The following is a 16,052-nucleotide window of genomic DNA, read 5'->3' on the forward strand; positions in this document are numbered from 1 at the left end:
ACTCAGCTTTTCCAAAGGGACAAAATAACATGCTGACTTCTTTTAATCAACAGTCACACAACAAGCTATGGGAGATGCTTCAGTGAATAATGGGAGATGCTTCAGTGAATAATGGTAAAGAGGGTCTCAGATGTGACATGTTTCCAAATTTGGGCACAAAGTTGCTCAGTGCTCCAGGATCACTTGGCGTCAGGGTTAGGAGCACACTGCGTATCCTGGGGTAGATGTCATCCTTAAACTCAACAACCAGAAGAGGGTAGTATAGTTATAAGCAATTCACCCACTATCATTGGTGACTAGAAGCTATAGAGGTAGACTGATATAAAAAAGACACAGGACTGGAAATCATGAAACTCACTAGGGAGCTGAAGTATTTTACCATTTCAGTTGCTTGCAAGTCTTGTAAGTCATTGAAACAAAATTAACAAAGAAAAGCTACATTTATTTAAAACATCACTGCAAGCCAGTAGAAGTCGCATCAAATGTGACTATGAACATACTGGAAAAGCATGGGTTTTTAAATTCTGGTTTATAGGTAACTAGTAATATATTACTCCTTATTCCATGGTCACTAAAATGAAATGTCAGCAGCTGAGAACCAGGAAAGAAGGGGAACAAGTGTTCTACAAAATGAAAAGTGCTGGAGAACAAGAAATATGAAAACACGGGGAAAATATATTTTTGAACTTTCTAAAGCACGTTAGCTGCCTGCCCTGAAATATATGTGATAAATCAAAAATTAATCACATGACGCTACATCTTTTAGCATGTTTCCATCATGGAAAATATTGTGACAGATAATGGGAGAGTGCTGGAAATAGGTAAGATGCTGGAAATAAATAAGATACTGCAACACTCCATTAGAAAATCATTTGCAGAGCTTTCCATGGAGAAGTGAAATTATGTCCAAAAGTGTGTGCAAACATTTAAACTTCTTCCTGCTACTTTTTTCATACAACATAACAGTGTTGTTAGAGAAGCCATACTGCTAACACCAATCAAACTAATCAAACCAAACGTTTGATGAGGGCATGTTATTACCATCTGGGTCAAAAATAAATTACCAGCTGTTCTTAATAAAATGCTTGAGTAATTACTACTAGCCAGATTATAGAGGTTGCCAATGTATCACGCACACAAAGCACTCACTCCAGTTCTGCCTTTGGTTTCAGTGAAGCTGTTTACATGAACAGAAGTTAACATCAGTGAGTACCTGCCCCATCACTGAACATTTGATAGCACTGGCTGATGTATTCAAATAACCTTTTTTCGTGTGTGATTCAATGCTTTTCCACATTCCATCTCAACTATGTGTGATAATGGATAAGCTGGACAACTATTGATTTTCATGTCACTTTGATTGCAACTGTCTGAAAGGAAACATTTGGTGACAGAACTTGCGAATTACTTTGCCTTAATTAAGTATTGCCTATCAAAAGAGCTGTGGTAACCTACACTCTGTCTTGCTAGAAGCTGCATGGTGAACGTTAGAGGGTTCTTTAACAGTTCATTTAACCAAAATGGGAGGACTCCTGTAAGTCCTCCTTTCTGTCATACCCTGGGGCCAGCATAGAGGTGGGGAAGGGAAGCTGTAATGCAGAGCCCAGGCTCCATTTTAGCGAAAGTTTTTAAATTGGCTCACCATTCTCATGGGTCTGCTACTGATGGTTTTCCATAGGCTATGGAAAACTGATCCCTTTGAATTCTGTGACTGTGACTTGAGATTACAGGTGGCAAATATGGGATTTGGTGGGTGCCAGCTGTGGGCAGCAGCAGGCCTTTCCTTGTTTCATTTATGAGCCCACATATCAGGCTCCAGGCTGTGGACTATGACAGCAATTTTGCAGCACATACTTGCAATTCTGATGCAACATTTTTAATGGGTTCCCATGTTTGAGCTGTAGTCCTCACATGAGGGCCCTTGGGGAAACTCTATGATCTTCTAAATAAGTATAAATTGAATTTAGATAATCTCTTAAGTGTGTTCATGCATCTGAGTTTTTTTTCCTTTCCATTACGCAGTGAGGCCTTGGGTCACTCCAGAAATCTAGGAATGCTCAAATTAAGTGTTGGTATGCATTTTAATTTGCCAAAATTATTTTGAAAACCTCAATGATAACGAAATAAGGAGAAAAAAAGCCCACAACAGCAAATGAGCTTAATTCTTGCTTCTCTTTCTGATAGTTTGATTCTGGCACAGCAAGGGTGACTCTTCTGAAATTAATATGAGATTCTGCTGTGCAATAAAAAAATAGACCTACAACTCTTTTAAAATTTCATGCAGGTTGTTATAGTGAGAATAAATTTTGACAAGATATACTTACCTTTTTCTGCTAGAGACAGTTTTATGTGACAGATCGTAGTTTTAAAGGAGACAAATGCCAAACCTCTGTGAAGTGTGAGGAATTGCAAACAGGCTACTTGCATCTATTTTATGAGTGGATTTGAACCAAGTGGTAGGTTTTTTTCCTCACATGTAGCAAAGTATCTAGTCTCTATGTGTTTCTTCCATTTCAGTTATGCTCTTTCATACGTTGCAGCAAGTATACCTTCATATTATCTTGTCATTTTATGAGTCCTTTTCAAGTTAAAAAAAAAAAAAAAAGTGAACAGGTTCCAGAATTTTCTTTTTGTAGAGACCATTTAAAAACAGACATCAATACCCTTCTCTGGATGAGTGTTTCAAGAACTCAATTTTCACCGCTGTTGTACTCCTGGTACTGTACTCATGGCTGATGGATGACATTCACATATACTGTATTATTCATGCAGCTACACAGAGTACCCAAAGCCATTACATGTGGAGATAAAATATGCCTATAGTTTAAAATGCAACAGCTATCTATGTGACCACATATTAAAAACAGGACCTATTTTATCTCTCTATTTATCCAGCATCTAGTAGCAAATTATTCTATGAAACTGCAATTACAATTTTGTTTCACAAAGATTACAACTAAAACCCCATTGGCCCAGCTGTCTGTGACCCTCTGCACAGTCTTTTGTGTGTCAGATCCCAGTCTCTCTGAATCCTCAGATTCAGGCAAGGTTATGTCTATGGTGCAAGGAAATATCATGTCTTCTCATAGATAGTGCTGTAGTTTCTTACACATTACAGTGTACTGCAGATAGGTTTCTTTCCGAGGCTTTTGATTCAGGTCCTCCACTGATCATGCATGGCACAGCAAGCCCTAACAGCCTGTTTTTTGTTTGTTTGTTTGTTTGTTTTCTTTAAGCTGTAGACAACATTTTAAACAATATGCTGCCAGATATGTGAAGTAGGAACTCATATATTTTCATGGTCAAAACAGCTTTTCCCACATCCTTTCACTTTTTACTTATAGGAAAGATTTTATCCTGCTTGAAATTTCATGAAACTGGTAGTTACTTGCTGTAGAATCATTAAGTTCCACATTAGTCCAGAAAGCTTTAAATCCAAACAGGAACTTATTCCTATGTGAAAGACTACAAACTTTGTTTCAGTCATTTTTTAACTGGCCAGTTTTTAAAAAGGTAGACATTAAAAAAGAAAAAAAAAAAAAAAAAAAAGGTGGGGAAAAATCTTGTAATTTACGCCCACTTGAATTATAGTGACCCCAACGAGTCATCAGAGCTTACCTGAGGTTACACAACTGAAACTGAAAGCAAGGTTTGGCCATCATGGTCATTACTACTTAATAACTGAGTCCTGCTGAAGAACAAAATAGCCCAACAGTAATCTGTTCCCACGATGCTATGTGCTTTTGTTTTTAGCTCTAAGTACAATGCTTTCCATTATCCATCCTAAATTTAGAATATCTGTCTTTACAGGTTTAAAGTCTTTTCTTATGCTTGCCATAGAACAGGATTGTTTTGCAACAGCCCTAAATAAAGTGAGGCTCTAATGCTAAATTACTCACTGCCTAAGGACAAAAATACACCAATTACATGATCAGGATATAAAAAGGATGTCAAGAATCTTTTGATTGTAAGTGTGGTATTTCCAGGAAGCTTAGCTGTCTATACTGTGTCTTCTTTTTGTTATTGAAATCTGCACTCCAAAAAAGCAGCTGGAAAAGGACTGTTACGAAAATGAAAAATTACTTCAGAACCAATCTGATGACATCATCCACTTTCTTCCTTTGCACAGTGTCAGCCTGCCAATATATTCTCGAGTGAGGATTATTGATTTTTCACACTATAAATTCTTGATCAAAAAGGCATTTTTATTCTATTTGTTTAAAATACTGTGTATTGGCTTTCCCAAATTAAAGCCCCTTAATGACATCTCCGTAATAACTTGAATGACAAGTTAATTCATGTTCCTAAATTAATGAAAGAGAATTTTTCAATACACATATGAAATCATTGCAGATGTACTCTAATATTTTCTCATTCTCAGCATAGGAGTTTGGTCTTCTGCCTTCATATCTCAGCAATATTCAGAGCCACACAACCAGACAGTTTTTCTCCACTCCAAGAAACTGAGATGAGAAGACTCTACCTCATGGAGTTCACCCAACACTACATGACAAAACTCTCAGTTATTTATTTAGGAATAGGCATGGTATTGCATCATAGAAATAGGAAGTCCTGTTTCCTAACCTCTTACTTGAGCCTCACTCTGGGAGCATGTATACCCTGCAGCTGGGATGTGACTGCACGAGTGTATAGGCATCCTTGAACTAGATTTAAGGTACCTGCAGGCTGCTCTTTCTGATAGCAGGCTGCTTGACTGCTCAAATACGTATTCTGCTTCTAAACTGGGTTTGGCAGTCTGAATTAAATTCTGCCGTGGGAACATTGCTAACTTGATTGATGTTTATCCTACACAACTCTGACAGGAACTGCAAGCAAGGCGTGACAGCCTGGCTTTCAGTGTGGGCTCAGCAAACCTACAGGGGACATGCAATGCTTGCTTCAGCGATGAGCCTGTGCGGAAAACACGTGTGTTGTTCTTCACTTCTGTATATATTAAAGTTGACTAGATGAAAGGTTTTAACCAAGTACATTTCACTGTTCTGTCATCCTACCTTCATCTGGCAGCAGACTTCTCACTTTTGCTGATTCATAAGAAAGAGGGGTGCCAGGTCATACCTCACAATTCATGTCTTCATGCCAGTTCCTGCCACAAGAGGACAGTATGGGAGCTGGACTGTGGCCACAGACTGTCTCCGCTCCTGGACTTCCTTTGTATCTCTCTTCTCCTCGATGACCTTAGAGTTGTCACATTAAGGAAATAGTGAATGATCAGTCCCTGCTATCCCTCTCAGCGTCACTTGTGATTTATAGGCAACCAGCTAAAGGTGAGAAAAAGCAATTACCAAGGGGGTGAACATCCACAGTTTCGTGAGAGGCCAATTTTTCTCCATCCCAGAGTCTTTAGCCATGTACACTACTTTGTTTTGTTTTTTTTTCTTTTGCCTCTGAACAAGGGCAAAAATGATGTTGGCAAGGACTGAGAGAATGGAAGGAGTGTCATGCTCTTTAGCAGGTTTTTCCTGAACTACACAGACTACATTTCAGAGATACTGCTGCTGACAAGTGTTAGCTGCCATTGGTTAAAGGCAACTGATATCTGTCAAGTGCTGTAAATAATAAAGTTATTCACATTCACAGTGGCTTAGCTGTTCAATACAAAAAATGTAGTGCACAGTGCAGCACTGGAAAGAGTCTGCTTCAATTCCTTCTTCAGCTGTTCCAATCGTGAGTGGCCCAGCTAAGCAGGTGGGGGTTTGCCGTTCCTGTCAACTCTGAACCACTGCTTGGTGCCAGAAATGCCTGGAAGTCCTGCAGCTACCTTCTTTAGTTCTCTGCCATGCTCCCCTCGGAGCTGCAAACTGCAGGGAGTGAGATTTTCTACATTCTGGCAAACAGTATAACCAGAGGCAATACAGTCAGAACATTTGGTACCATATCATGACCCACTATTACTTGACACTCTCACTTTCCTGCAGGCAGAAGTTGAACTGCTCCACAGTCACAGGATCTGTGGTGACTAACAGTTTCAGGCAGACAGATAACCCCTTGTCTCTTTGCCTTCTTGGTGGAGCATGGCCAGGGCAATGCCCACAGAGGGGATGAGGATGGTAGACCCCAAAATAGACTAACAAACAGGAAATTAATGGGGTTAAGTCTTTGCAAAGAGTTGAAGGCAAAACATGGAAGAGGGAAATATCTGCAATGATGCTTATGAACTCATTAAACATTCTGTGCAAGCCATTGCTCAAGGAACTGTACAAAGTTTGGCAGCAGTGTTTGCCATTGATATCAGGTGATACATGAGCAATACACAATTTCTGGGAAAAGACTCATTTTGTTTCAAATTGCATGGCCTGTGACACAGTCTGGCAGCAATGGTGCACTCAGGGCTGTTACCAGGACTGTGGGATACTGTATGCCATCATCTCCTGCTGCAGCATGATGTGTGATGGCCTGCTCCCCCCAGAAAAGCATGCCAAGGCCTGAAATTTCATTGTTCATGGAAAAATACAACCTCCTAGTAACCAAACCAACCTACATAGCCTGTGGCTCTGCATAATGACCTGATCCTTTTATAGGATGAGGTGTCAAGGCGAGGCTATGTTCAAGTCTTGAGATAACAGGTTAAATCAGGCTTGAACCTGACACTGTTACGACACCAAAAGAGATAACTGTGCCATGCAGCTGTGGGGAAAGAACACTGCAGTATTTCTGTGTTGCAACAGGTGGAGAACCATGGGTGGCCTCAGGCTGCTGCAGGGAGCAGCAGGCAGGTTTGGTGCTCCCAGTGCGATGCTCTTGTTGCTAGATGTGTTAGAGACATGGGGTTGATTTAAGAACTGCTACTGCCAGCTCTTGATCTGATCACCCCTGTGTTGCATAGCATATCACATAAATTTGGTATTAGCCAGCTGCAAAACCACCAGCAACAGAGTTGTGATGATCATGAGCTGAGCACAGCCCCCAGCCTCACAGAAGAGGCACAACAGTAAAAATGGTATCTGATTGAGTTTGCCCCTAGGGGTCAGATTATTGAGACAACTCTGTACTGCTGCAGGCCTCAAAGTGATCTTGGGGATAAACTCAAAGCCGGGTTTGAACAATTGTTCCAGAATGATTCCTTGGCCATATTCATCATAGAGTCTTAAGTGAATTTCTTAAACTGAAACAATTCCGGTCTTTCCCACAGCCTTCTTTGCAAAAATATTGTGCTGGTGACATCTAGTGGAATAAAAAAAATATATAGATACCTTTTGATCCTTTAAGACAGACCCTAAAATCCATATTAAAAACAGTGATTTTTTTTCCCAAGCTTTATTAATCTGAACACCATAAAATCAGAATTTATTTCACTTCTTTTGTGTTTAAAAAACTCAAATCAACACTATGAAACTGCTCTTGGGAGCTCATAATCCCAAGTGATTCATGTTACTGGTAAGATCACGGTGTTATTATTAATACAAAGGAGGTATGTGACATTTATAAAGCACATTTAAACTCTGGGTAAAAAGAAGGAATTCACAGAGGATGATTCCCTCAAAGCCTTTAGGTGCTTGCTGTTGTTCTTCTCTATGGCCAGACGGTGGAGAACTCGTGGTTTCCCTCTCACAACTGATAGCAGGCGAGGCACTGCAAACAACTCAGCTGCTGTTGAGAGCCAACTGCAAGCTTTCTGGTAGCAACCCAATTAATATACTTAACAGAAAGAGTTAGTTACCTTTTTCCGTCCATTACCTCAGAGGCTGCCAATGGCTATTGTAAATGTTATTTGGCTGTAACTGTACAATTATGCCTTGTTTTGTTTGAGGCCTTTGAGCAGTGATTTTCTGTTCCTACTCTTTCCTTCTGGCTAAGCATCCTGTCCGGGCTCCTTGATTGCCTGCCCAAGTCTTTTCCAAGTTTCCTGGGCAGAGTGGCAGCCTGGAGCACCATCTGACTTCCCTGCACAAATGAAGCCCTGGTGATCAGTATGTACACTTAAGATCTGCTCACGGTATAACAATGTTCTCTCCACAAGCAGTGCTAGGGAAAGAAATGTGTTTGCCAATGATAGAAAATATGTTTACTTAGAAAAGCATGACTGCCACGTCCTCCTCCCCCATCCTGCCACATACCAACTATTTGAAATTTAGCAAAAGTAACTTTTGTATCAAGAATGCATGGTTTCCTGCAAAAAGCTGTTTGGATTTGGTCACATTAGGAGTTCGGACATGTACAGGTGTGCAAGAGCTTACAGGCTGAAGTCTCTCAGGGTGCTATAGAGAACAAATAATTGCACCCTTCCATCCCAGCTGCACCTTGCCCATGTCTCTGTCTGGAAGGGAGAGCTGCCCCTGTCCAGCTGCCCAGCAAACAAGGCCAAGAGGTGCCTTAGCCTGGAGGTGGATAGAAGTTGAGATCTGACCACAGCCTGTGGCATGGAGTTGCAATGTGATGAAGAAGAAGTAATGCCAAGCTTTCTGCAGGAGTTTATTTCCAAGTGCCTCGTTTCTTAAATGCACAGTTAGTAATGATAGTAGGATCACTACTTGAGGAAATACTGACAAATCATCATCAAAATGTACAAAAACCTTTTTCAGCTTCCACCGTGGACTGTCCTGAATCTGCTTCTCTTTCCTGCTTTCTGTTCCACTGCTTATGTCATTAAAAGATGCACGTATTGAAATTGTGTGGGAGACAACAAAGAACATACGACTGGGAGAGGAGCCGCAGGCACATGGGAGGGCAGGAAGCAGACTGCAGCGAGTTGAAAGGAAGAAATAATTCAGGTAGGAAGACCACAGAGATTTACATTTAAGTAAGAGTAATTGATTTTCAAATTATAAAAAGGGACCTGATGGGATGGATAATAGTTCTGCTAATAAAGATCAGGGGTTACAGTGTACCCCAAGTTATTCATGAGCAAGAACATGATACTGTTGAAAGAGAAGTGGAGATCACTTCTGGGTCATATAAACAGAAGTAGCAGGAAAGAGGCACAAAGAAATCTTTCTGTCTTACACAGCACCATGAGCCCCTGGTGCTTTGTGTCCAGCTCTGGGCAGCATTCCCCAAGGAGAGGTGTGAGCCAGCAAGCACTCCAGGGGCCAGCAGCAGATCCTCAGTGTGTTCAAAGAGCAGAGGAACATGCAGTTCTGTATGTTCCCTGCAGACAGAGCAAGAAAAGATGGACTGGATATTGTACAGAGGGTTTTGTCTAAACACCAGTCTAACAAGAAGCATAATTAGGAACTGGAAGAGACCTGCCTCAGAAGTCAGTTAAATGTCTATTTTTAGGATTTTTTAAGAACAGGTTATGCAGGAACAATTTAACTATGGGAATATCCAGGGAAGACAGCTTTAGCTGACCTTTTCTTAAGGCAGGAGGATGGGCTAGGTGGCCTACAGTGGATCCTTTTCTCTTTGTAAGAGCTGACATTCTGAAGCTTTATTTTTCAGCTTTGTTTGAGACTCTCAAGTGCAAAGAAAGTCAGTGCACACTGCCTTTGAGCCTATTAAGACTTGCTTAGTGCTCAATGACAAGAGCAGACTCTAGGTTTTCAGACTGAGCACCTAAATTTAAGGCATGTTTTTGTATTTTAATAATATGTCTCAGTTCCCCAACCCCAAAACTGAGATAATGCTGTCTACTCATCTTAATAGCATGTTGTGAAGACAGATTAGTTCAGGCTTAGGATTTTTTAATTATTATTATTTTTTTTACGTATATTACAGCACCATATAGGATTTTATAGGGAAGCTGTTAATCATAACTCCATGATGGATTATCCTCATTTGACAGCTTAGGACCATATGGCAGAACAAATAGAATCAAAATAGTGAGTAACACTGCACATTATAAGGGCAGCAGAAATCATTGTGATTTTGCAGTCTGAGTTCTGATGTAACACAATTATTAGCTAATTGCTATCTGCTCTACGTAGTAAACAGGGTAAGGGTGTATGAAAGAAATCATAAGCAGTAAAGCTATTAAACAATGTACTGTGCATATGCACAGAACAGTTGAAGTACAGAGGCATGAATACTCTCTAAGTTTGGGATTTCCTAACTTCTGCATAACTGCCTTTTATAATAATCTTTCTAGGTATCTGAGTGCATGGAATAAACCTAAGCAGTACTTGAACATAAAGAACAGATACACAAGATTTATTGAGAGACCTGCCTTTTCATCACTAGGCAGCCTAGACAGGAAATATTTACTTCTTTCTCCTGCTCAGATGAAGGGGCCCAAAGAGCAGCACAACACAATTGTTGTTGAGACAGCTGCAACGCTGTTCCCTACGTTCCCCATCTCCCAGAACAGGAGACAATGTGCAGAGGGCTGTGCAACCCGGTCAGGAACCACATCCATGTCGGGGGCTACTCAAAGATCTCTCCTCTCTGAACTTAGAGCTGCCAAACCTCTTTTCGTACACAGTCACTCAGGGAAGAAGCAGAGGAATGGAATGACACAAGAGGCCTCAGAAAGCAGCCACAGCAAATACAAGAGTCTGTGCAACCTCTGCAGCTACCCCAGGCTGTAGAGCCTCGTAGACAGTTAATATCATGTGTTGCACCTGACCACCTGCAGCCATAATTCTGAAGGATTAAATCTCTTCTAGCTATGGATTTGCTTATCCTCAATTTTAATGTCATATATATTCAAGCTAAAGATGAATTGTTAAACTTTTTATATACCTTTCTGAAAGCCAAAATCAAAGGACTGACCTACACAACTTGGCTGTAAAAAATGAAAAAACAAACAAACAAACAAAAAACCTGAATTCTTTATGATCATAGTCTCATTTTTGAGTGTCTATTGAATGAAATTAAACTAGCTCAGGCTTTGAAGATTTTACCACTGAGAGAGTGGGTTGGGTTGCATAAGTGTGACAACCATAAGACTGCAGAAATTAGGCACTTCAGCATGTTGGTTATGTTCTCAGTGGCATGTTTGAGAGCTGGCCCAAGTGCATTTGTTTTTAGAATTTGCAAGGGAGCTAAATCCTACAATGATAGATATAAGAAGACATAGAGAACTGGGAGTCAGAAAGCCTGAGTGTGTGCTTGTGGGAGTGAAGGTGTCTTCACTGAAGCATAACTGAAATTTCAGAGCTGTCTGTCAGGAGAGAACAGACACCCACTGCAGAAAGACCAGGTGCAATTCAGGAGTCACAAACATGGAAAAAAGGACATTTCTTTTGGTCAGGATAGTATGTATTTGTCATTACCTAGGAAAGAGAAAGATATGAAGAAGGCAGAGCTTGAGGAAAACGCTCCAAGTTTCATTGTCTAACAAGGGAGAATGTGAAGGTAGTGCCAAAACTCCTCACAGGCTTCCCCAGAAGTCAGCAAGATTTGCATCATCTCTCTGTGATGATACTGGAGAAGGAAAAGTGTTGCTTTGCTGATCCAAAGAAGCTAGGAAAAGCCTCTCATGTTCCCATGCTCTAATAAAGGCAGCTACAAGTAAGCAGCCACCCTACTGCTGCACTGGTTTATGATTGCTTTTTGTAATGAGAAAATAACCTTCAGCTGAGTGAAGTAATCCCTGCCTATTGACTCCATGTGCACAAATGCTTTCCTGAGCCTTGTGTCTGTTCAAAGCACCACACATCTTGTGCAACACTTTGTACCACTGATAGTCTGCTGGCCTTTGCTAATTTCTTCCACGTTAATTTAAACACTTAACGATAAATTTTCAGTGATTAACCTGAAACAGGGAGCCTAAAGCCAAATTTAGCAGCACAGAATCTGAATTTGAACAAGATATGAGAGAGGAAGGTTTCTTATAGATGAGGTTTATCACAGGCTGGCAGACCAAGACAAGGAGAAGCCAAATGGGTGCACCAGGACTGCTGCAGCCTGAGGGGAAGTTCCAGCCTCAGCACTGATGTCTCATTGCACAATCCTTGGGCATAGCTTTGCGCTTGTGGTGGGGGGGGGGAGCAGTGCCCAGGTGCCTGGGAGGAAGTCCAGAGCACCTCAAGGGCACTGTTTGTAGAAGTCACATCATTAAAGCAAAGGGAAAATTACTGTAATATTCTCTGGACAGAGCTTGCTTCTACCCCAAAGGTAACTACATCAGCTGTCCCAGAGGTGGCATGGGCCTGCAGCTTTTAGAAAACCAAATAAAAAGCAAGCTCCTGAGCAACCAGCTCTACACCTATACTGATCAGGTCACGGGGCTGGGCATTTGACCTTCATTATTTCTTGCATCTACCAAGAGGAATCCTTTTATTTTTAAATTGAGAAATGAGGCCACAGTTTCCCTGCTCCTCCCAAGCTAGTCAAATGTATACCTGGTGCAGGTATATATGTATATATACATATATACATACCTGGGCAGCAGGGACAGGAACTCTCCATGGGGCCACCCCCTGTTAAAGCCCTGACAGGCTCTTGCCTCCCCAACTGGCACTGAAAAGACCAAATTTCTGTGGGTGAAGATGCAGAGAAGGATACTGGGACAGAAGCGTCAATTAGTTCTCAGTCGTCCCTGGTTTGTTGTCCTGGCAGATACCAGAGCTGTCAGCCCATCTTCTGAGCTTTAAGTTTCTCCTGCTGTGGGTGAGGATGCTAAAAGACGAACCCAATGCAACTTTCTTCAGCAGCCACATGTTTGTCTATAGGAGCTGCCAGAGCTATTTTCTTTTTGTGTGGTGAGGAAAATGCCCCAGGAACTCACCTCCTTCAAAGCACAACTGACAACTCATGGTAACATCTTGGCAAAGCACGCTGGGAGTTGGTCTCATTCCCCATCTGCCTGTGATGGTCTCAGTGTTTTGCTGGGCTTTCGAAAGCTTTACTCGGACATATGGTATTAATTAATGCCTGTAAGACTCCTTTTGGGCTGCCAACTGTGGTAAAAAAACAGCAAGACATTAAAGAATTGAGGCATTAATGACATTTTATTGTTTATTTTTGCAACAACAAAATTTGCAGGAGAAAACACAACACTTTCTCAGCAGAAATAATTAAAACCATGAAAATGACTGCATTTCCTATGTGACTGACACAGACCACGCGGGATAAAATGTTTCTCAGCAACCAGAAATACATTATAGTGGCTCACATTTCTCAATACACAATTTTTTCCCTAACCAAAACAGGCAAATTGAACTATAGGTTGCACATTTTTAACAATTCCTCACATGAGGAAGCAGAAATATCCTTTTCCCATGGAGCTGGAAAAATTTCAAAATCCCCCTAACTCTAAAAATAGACATATTTCATAATGGTCTTTCCATTCACACTATCTGTAACCTGAGTTTGTAGCATGACATAAATAAACTTTGTTTATTTATTTATTTATGGTGGGAAATCTTCACTGCTGTGAAAGTAAAAATCTGAAGTAAAAATCTCTTTTTATTTCTCTCCTCTCCTCTCCTCTCCTCTCCTCTCCTCTCCTCTCCTCTCCTCTCCTCTCCTCTCCTCTCCTCTCCTCTCCTCTCCTCTCCTCTCCTCTCCTCTCCTCTCCTCTCCTCTCCTCTCCTCTCCTCTCCTCTCCTCTCCTCTCCTCTCCTCTCCTCTCCTCTCCTCTCCTCTCCTCTCCTCTCCTCTCCTCTCCTCTCCTCTCCTCTCCTCTCCTCTCCCCTCCCCTCCCTTCCCTTTTCCCCATCTCATTTTTTTTTTGTATTGTACTTGTCAACCTCCCACTCATAACTTCAGTTTAATTTTAAGCCTTTGCCAAAACATAATTCTTAAAGTTGCTGGCCCTGGTCATATTGCACTTCTACAGAGTACTTTTAAAGAAGATGTTAACAGAAGAATAGCAGGAATAAATAGTTGTGGAACAAATCAGTAGGTGTTCTTGAAGCACTGGAGGGAGTTGTGAAGTGCAATGAGCTCTGGACTGTATTCATTGTTTGTGCTATCAGAAGAAATCAAGAACTTTTTAAAAAGACTTTTCTTGTTAGATAAAAATATGTTGGTAAAAATCAGTGCCTCTCAAAAAGTAAGGACCAAACATAAAGAGAATGACCTACCCTTGGGGGGTACTCAATGATCTCTTGAGATCCCCTCCAACCCCTGCTATTCTGTAGTTCTGTGATAGTAAGTAAAATATGGAGCTGGGAACGAAGAAGTTTGTGCTCTCAGCTCTGACATGAACTCACTGTATGCCATCAGGCTATTTCATTCATTTATTTCCTTAACACTATCCATTTATTGATATATTTTGAGCTCATTCTTTTGTAAAATGAGGCAAATTAAAGAACATATTATCACATTTATGAAATCTATCTTACATTTATAAAAAAGGCTCTTTGCACTGCCAACTCTGAATTGCAATTTGTTTACTGCATAATAGTGACAATACTTATCTTTTCTATATTCAAAACATCTTAAGACTGATCATTTCATTTTCTGAAGATTGTTCTCTCTATCTCTTTAATCAGTTTTCCATTTCTTTGTGACTGAAATGTTGGTAATTTTTCTCCCTTGTGTGTGAGTGTCCATGTGTCAACACAACTAATGGGAAGACCACTTTCAGATTAGTCCTTTTTTTTTCCTGGAATAAATGGAATTTTTTTGTTTGTTTGTTTATTTGCTCTTTTGCTTCCTTTTCTGCTTTGTGTCTTTTTCCTCCTTTCTTCCTCCCAGCCCAGCCCACACTGTCACTTGCTGACTAACCTAGGAAACTCATTTGTAAACACTGAACTATCTATCCTGAGAAGAAAGTCCAGAAACCACAGATTCAGGAAACATAACTTCAGCTGATACGTCAACTAAATCTCTTTCACAGTTCTGCTCCTAATCTCTACTTCCATATTTAAGAAGAAATGAATTGGAAGACTTCCATTATCTTCTTTTCATGAGTCATAAAATCTACAGAGAACTAAGATGATATTCCTTATTCCACCACTTACAAAAATGGCCTGAGAAAAATTGATTTAGAAAGCTGTTCAGCAGTTGGCACATTCCCATTGGCTAAACACTGACTTTTCCATCTCTCCACCATCCCAAATTTGAAGTATTAGTTCACTGGAAATGCAGACAAACACAGATGAGGACCAGAGAATTTAGAAAAAAAGGCAGACTTTAGCCTCATATGTTTTCTGGGCAGATTATTCAGTAATTTAATGTGAATTCATTTTTCAGCCTCATCATGTTTCTAATCATAAACTTTTAAATCAGTTTTGAAAGCAAGGAATTCTACGAATATCAGAAAGATGATTTCTTGCCAAATGCATTTGGATAAAACAAACAGAGGAATCTCATGACAATGTTACACTCACATTACTGGACTGTCTCCTGACTCTCTCATGTTTTAGGCTGTTTTATCTTTTCCACTCTTTTATTCTGAATGGTGTGACCTTCTTCTCAGCTTCAAACTGCACAGTTGTGGAACAGCTGCTTATGTACTGCTTGGAGTGTCACTGTTGGTCTCTCCTGGTGTTTGGAATCTTTCTGGAGTATTCCACAGTCCCTATTTCATCAGGACTCCTTATCCATGCAGCAATGAGAGGGACAGAGTGGTGTCATGATGGATGTTCTCACTTTGCAAATCTTCTAGCAGCCCCTTGCCACCTTATTCTGTTTGTAGCTGTTGTGCTGAACTTTTGCTTGGCTGTTTGCTTGTTTGTTCCTACTAGAAAATAGAGTGGGGCTCAGGAACCACAGTGCTGGAGACTACCAGTAAGTGTTTCACCACTGCTGTGTCTCAAGATCCCTGTGCAATTGCCTTGGCTATAGGACCAGCGTAAGCTGTTTGCTTTCCTTCCTACTGTCTGCTTTTGTTGGCTACAACCAACCTATTTGCAGTCCATTTTATGGGATGCCAGTTAATACCAAAAATATTAATATCTCAGCTTTCCAGGCATAATTGTGAAACAAGACTCCTGCACCTGCTGAGCTGCAGCTCTTCATTATCAGAGGGCTACCAACGATGATTAAAAAAATCCCTCCTGTCAATTTCACACAGCAGATCTCAAAATAAAGTATTTCACATTTCTACTTGCTGGATACATTTTCCCCCAAGACCTCTTATAGGAAAGTGTTTATCATCCTCATGTAATGTGTTTTGCATGTGGTATTGCTGAGGGAGCAAGTCAAAGCCTTGAAGACTCCCTGGTGCCTCCGCAAGATCATAGAATCACAGAATATTCCAT

This window comes from Tetrao urogallus, assembly GCF_951394365.1.
Source record: "Tetrao urogallus genome assembly, chromosome: 2".
NCBI classification, from domain to species: domain Eukaryota; kingdom Metazoa; phylum Chordata; class Aves; order Galliformes; family Phasianidae; genus Tetrao; species Tetrao urogallus.